Below are 6,000 nucleotides of genomic sequence, written 5' to 3'. Positions count from 1 at the left end.
CCAATAACAATAAAGCGGATATCCATATTTAAGGCATGATATGAAACTTGAAACATACAAACAACTCAACTGACAATCTTCAAACCACTGCATCTGCCTTTAGTCCATATATTACTGCCTTCCACTTCCTGTTTTGTGCTTGTCCTATTGATTCTCATTATGTTTGGTTGTGCAATAGGTGGCTCTGTGCGAGTGGTGCGTAGTTAACAACAAACTGTAAACATAGTGAGGTATGTGTTGACTTTTTTGTAGAGACACAGTCCTGACAAACTGCCAAAATTCTGGTGATGAAACTGTCCTGTTTTTGGTTGTGACGTTATCAATCATGCAGCTCTGTGAAAATATGTCAAGTTTAGAGGAAGTGAAACACCAGGCTGTGGTGCTAACTTCACCGTTACACGAACAGAGGATCTCCAGAGGTGAAACAAAGAACCAGAACACCCGTGTTTGTAGCAGTAACTGCATCCTCTGTTGTTTAGTTTTCGCTTGTAGCAGGTGTCACATGAAACTGACTGGAGACGTTCAACCCTTCAGTCTGAACGTCACATCACTCTTGAACTCTCACCGGATTATACGATACTTTTGATGTTGCAATGGCTCTTTCTCTAAGTACAAAAACACAACTCAGAGTCCTCTCATCTCAGCACTGGAACGGTTAGAAGACACCTGCGTCCAAGCCCACAAGATGTGCCCACACACTTCAGTTCTGATAAATGGAAAAAAAAAAAACTGTCAAATAGGGGACTTGCGCACAACTGTTATATGAACTTTTGTCCCAGAATGATGAATGTTCTGCAGTGAATACAATTACAAAATGACCAATACACTGTAAAAAATGAAACCAAGGTGAATTAATAACATAAATTAAGTTGAATTGAACATATTTATTCATTCATTTTCTGAACCTGCTTTATCCTCATAGGGTCACGGGGGTCGCTGGAGCCTATCCGAGCTACTTATGGGCGATCGCGGGGTACACCCTGGACATGCTAGCTCATAACAGGGCTGACATATAGAGACACCTATGGGCAATTTAGATAAACTGATTAACCTATCAGTGCATGTCTTTGGATGGTGGGAGGAAGCCAGAGTACCCGGAGGAAACCCACGCAGACACAGGGAGAACATGCAAACTCCACACAGAAAGGTCCCACTCCTATCGACTGGTGTTGGAATTTAACCCAGGACCTTCTTGCTGTGAGGTACGAGCGCTAACCACTGCACCACTGTGTCATGAACATATTTCCATTCACAAAATAATACTCACATTATATGCCCATGTTGGCAAGAAAATTCTCAATGTGTACAGAAAATGTCAAGAAGAATCTCTTCAGAGCATATTGTACTCCTCTTTATACCGCTCCCTTGTGGGTCAGGTTTAGAAAGGCTAGCTTACAGAGGCTCAAAGTTGCATATAATGATTCCATGAGAATACTGTTTAAAAAACCTCGATGGACTAGTGCAAGTGAGTTATTCTTCAATACAGGAGTTCGCACTTTTCAGGCTCTTATGAGAAACTTAATGTATAAATGTATCTGTTGATTATCAGAATTCCATCATTAGGCTTTTGACAAATCCCAGTCATAGTTCGGTGCGATACTAGTCATCGCTGTGGTGACACTGGTACAGTTGTCTTTTATGATATTGATGATGTTTTGGCTGTATTTCTAACCTGTGTTTTTAAATTTATTCTGTTTGTTGATTGCCTGTTTGTTTGTTTTTTAAACGGACTCTTAAGTCTGCAGATAAAGATGATGATGATGATGATGATGACTCCATAGACTTAAATATAGAAAGTAAAAATGTGGAGAATGTATTTGTTTTCAATTGTTTTCAGTATTTCCATTTAAATGTTAGCTTTTTGAATAATTTCATTAGTAAATAAACTTTGATGACAATGATTAAAAAGTTGCTGTTCCTGTCCAGTACCGTTTCAAAGAGAGGCAAAAAAAAATTACAACTAATTTATTAAATGACTTCAAAAAGTTTTAAATGCAATAAAATTCTAAACTAACTGTAACTAAATGACCAAATATTTTAGTATTTTAGCGATTTCTGTTATCAAAATTAATCAATTTGAATTACATTATGTTTGATTTCTGTTTTTCATGTGTTCACTGGTTCACAAATGAAACCATGCAACGGAGAGAGGCTACATAGATTATTTCCAGTTACTTTACCCAGGAACTTACATTTAATCCACCCTATCTAGATATCAGGCAGACATGAGCGTCATGCCAAAGATGTAAATCAGTTTTTGGACAAAATTGGGGCATGCTCCTCACACTACAATAGAGCCAGATGAAACTGAAACTAACCACACAACCACTACAAACTACATTTACCCTACATAATATGTATGGGCCTTTGTGCAAAACAGACCAAACCATGAGGCTGCAACGGAGAAATCAACCCAACTCTAGAGGAGTGTAATTGTTAACAACAACACCAATGTTTCTTGTTCATTTGATAAGTAAGCACTGATTGTTAGTATCTGACATTTAGTTTTTCAATGAATTGAGCAGCTCCTCAGCAGCAGCAAACAAACCTTGCAGCATTAATAATATTTGTCTTTTTAAAAACAAAAATGCCTCACAGACAAATCTGATATCATATAATTGGCACGTGAGGTTTGAAGCCAAGCATAGTAGTGTTCTGTGTGAGTCTGTGAGTTTATTACAATGACAGTAACTGGTCGGTGCTTACTTCAGCTCTGCTCAGATTCTCATTAACTCTCACACCAAACATCCATTCTGTCAGGAGGCAAAAAACAAATAAGGACCGATAACTTTGTGGAGAGGAAAGACTATATTGACAGAACATAATACATCCCTGAAATGAAGCAGAGTGGCAAAAAAAAAGGAGCGCAGGTAGAAGTGAAAGTTAATTACCATGGTAACGGGATGCTCTGCAGTTGTCTGTTATCATGAATATCTCTATCTGCTAGTTAGGTTGTAACATCATTTCCTGTTTCCTAGTTCATTCCTCTGTATTCAGTCTGCTGTGATCCTGGCCATAAAACACATCCAATTGTCATTTTACCACTTTACATTTGACGATAAAGAGCAGAAGTGGATGAAGCTGATGTGTTACAAGTCTTAAACAGATGAGAAAAACAAATAATAACATTAGTGATTAGCTAACTAGTGTTAGTTTGCACTTCGGATCTTTCTGAATTCCTCTGATACAGAACAGGGGTGTCCGACTCATTTTCCACATTGAGCCCAATTTAATCTGAAGTGGGCCGGACCAGTCAAATACTAGCATGACAGCCAATAAATACTGACAACTCCAAATTGTTTTAGTGCAAGAAATGACATTAAATTATGCCGATATTTACGTTTAAAAACTATCCAAACAAAAAGGATGTGATTAACCTGAAAAAAAAAAAAGAAATTTGTAAAGAAATATAAGTACAATTTTATCAATATTATGCCTCAACTTATCATTTATACATATGCATTACAGATCAGATCTGCAAAGGCACAAAACATTTAGTAACAGGCAGAATATTGTTAAAATTGCACTTAATTTTCTTTAGACATTTCAGGTTGTTCATATTTGTTCTGGTTATTCACATTTTATTGTTAAAAGATGGTTTGTTAATGTAAACATTTTCAAAATGTAATGTTTTTTTTGCATGAAATCAAAGAGAAAAAACTGGTGTTGTCATTGTTTATAGGTCATTATGATATTATTTTTGAGTCTGATGCCCTAACTTGCACTTTATAAATTCATCTCACGGGCCGGATTGGAATCTCGCCGGTTTAGCCCCCGGGCTGCATGTTTGACACTTATGATAAAGAATAAGGTTTTTATCAGGTGTTTTGTTTGTCAACCATTTATCTATGTTGTCCATCTCAGAGGAAGATAAATGAAGAAATGATTTATGTAAACACACAGCTGGGCATGAAGTGAAGTGATGCACTGCTCTAAACTGACCAGCAGCTTAAACGGTGTTAACGCACTTTAAACTAGCAATCTACTGCAGGTAAAACAGTAGTTATGGGAACGAATCATTGGATTTGAGTTAAATAAATGAAATTGCCCATCCTGAATCCTACCTAGTTGCTCATTAGAGGCAGAATATGGACATTGTTTGGACCCAGAAGTGAGTTTAATTGCTCTATGTTGTCAAACTGAACAGCTGCCTAGATAAATTTAGTATTTGTACAGTTTTGGTTAATAAAAATACAACGTAAGAATATATACAAAAAGCAAACAGGTTTAAAATATGTTCTTTTTTCGCATCTAATGAAAAAATATATGGGAAAAGGTAAAAAATAACAAAGATCTTAAAAGGGTCCTCACTCCCACCCAGCCCTCATGCCATAGATACAGGAGTTGTCTGTGGGGAAACATTGCACCAGTTGCCTGAAACCTATTCCGAAGGTGAGAGGTGGTTGATTGGGTTGAGCCTACAGTGTGTGCTCTCTTTTTCTGTCGCAATCTGGCCGTCAGCATCCCAATCACTTTCAGGATGGTGACCAACAGCATAGGTCTTGTGATACCTGTGGTGTGTTTGGTAAAAAATCATAAACACAGGAATCTGACTGTATTTTTATAGTCCAGGCTTTGTGTGGGCAAACAAATATGATCCACTGCTCAAATTACGATAAAAATTACCAAAAAATAAAAATAAAAGGGTTCATTAAAGGAAATCCTGAAGGGCAGTGTAGACATAATCACCCAAACATTCTGTATCCATCTTTTTTTTATGTTCTGGAATGAATGAGGCTGTAATTAATGTATGTAACGGAAATTTCAAAATAAAAGATAATACTTAAAAAAAAAAAACAATTGCACAAACTGAGTGTTATTTACTGAATGTATTATGTACTTGTGTATACATTTTTTAAAAATTCTGCATTGTTCATGTTGCTTAGTGTATTTCATAGGGTGACATTTAGTGTTCTGCCACCAAAACCTTGTTAGGAACTTTAGATGTGAACTCTGGTCTGTGGTGCCAACATCCTGTATTTTATAAACCCACAATCCACCACAAAAAAAAAAGAAATTCAGCTTTAAAAATGGTCTTTGATCTTGATCTGGAAAGCTATTATGCTTCTCTAAATGTAAATATTAAGGCTTAGTTTAAAACAGGCCAAAGCAGACAACTTGGCACAGTAAGATTTTTTAGGATATTTGTAACCGAGTTATTCCGAGCTAGTATACAGGATGTAATGAGGATGTCAGTGAAATGTAAGCCAGATGAAAACAATCTGCTTTTGATCACAAAAGAGCCAGCGCACAGCATCTGCTATTTTTATCCTGTTTGTCTGCTTCTCAAATTAAGCTGTGGGCCATTTGTTTTTGCTGCAGCCGGTTAAACTGCTGCTTTCTGGCGTTGCCGCTGGCCGATATTTTAAGTTTTAATTAGCAGAATGTGACTTTATCCCAGCAGCCACGTGAACTTTGTCATTACGGTTACATCATCAATGACATTCATCAGGCCCTCTCTTTTTTTCTGTCTCTGACAAATTCTCCAAGCGGTGCTTAAAACTTATCAGTGAATGTCAGACATTCTTTGGGAAGTAGTAGAAACTTGGAGCGAATTGTGTTTCTCTCCTCCAACACAATCACATTCCTCTGGGCTACTTGGGAGAACCAAAGCAGCAAGAGAGCCAATTTCCGTTTTAAGATTAGCTCGTGCCCTGTAGGTTTTTTGCTTGTCCTTACAGAGTTCCCATCATTAGGATTGTCCCTATCTTTGGTTTGTGGCATTACAGTGCAGTTTATTGCTCATTGCTTTTCTTTTTTTTGTCAATTAGCCTCTTGCTTGCTTTGTTTGGCTGCTATTCCTGTATCATAGGGAGCTACAAACGAGTAAGAAATAAATCGACAAAGGCTCGATGTAACTTCCGGGCTGCAGGAAGATAGCAATATGAGAATGGAGGGAGAGAGACAAGAGAAAAATAAAGCATACTCATGTTGTTTCTCTGGGGATCAGCCTCTTATAGCTCAGTAGCAGGAAGCAATGGAGGATTACGTGAAATGAGG

Source organism: Sphaeramia orbicularis, chromosome 21 (assembly GCF_902148855.1).
Source record: "Sphaeramia orbicularis chromosome 21, fSphaOr1.1, whole genome shotgun sequence".
Classification (NCBI taxonomy): domain Eukaryota; kingdom Metazoa; phylum Chordata; class Actinopteri; order Kurtiformes; family Apogonidae; genus Sphaeramia; species Sphaeramia orbicularis.
Note: the sequence above shows the minus strand (reverse complement) of the source record.